This window comes from Rhincodon typus, chromosome 26, assembly GCF_021869965.1.
Source record: "Rhincodon typus isolate 14 chromosome 26, sRhiTyp1.1, whole genome shotgun sequence".
Lineage (NCBI taxonomy): Eukaryota > Metazoa > Chordata > Chondrichthyes > Orectolobiformes > Rhincodontidae > Rhincodon > Rhincodon typus.
The window spans coordinates 13,386,084-13,386,391 of NC_063357.1; positions in this window are offsets into that span (position 1 = coordinate 13,386,084).

Sequence of the window (308 nt, forward strand, 5' to 3'; positions counted from 1 at the left end):
TTTTTATGCAAGTCTACCTCAATCTTAGTCAGTGGGAATGAGTTATTTTCTTCAGGTGTAATGTTACTTTAATTCCAGCCCAGGGTGGAATATAGTGTCGCTTCATTTCCAGACGCCTGGGAGAACTTCCACATTAATTCCAATTCCCAATTAGAAAGCACACTGTCACTTTAATTCCAGCCCCTGGTGGAGGGTGCACTGTCTCTTTAATTCCAGCCCCTGATGGATGGTGCACTGCCTCTTTAATTCCAGCCCCTTATGGAGGGTGCACTGCCTCTTTAATTCCAGCCCCTGATAGAGGGTGCACT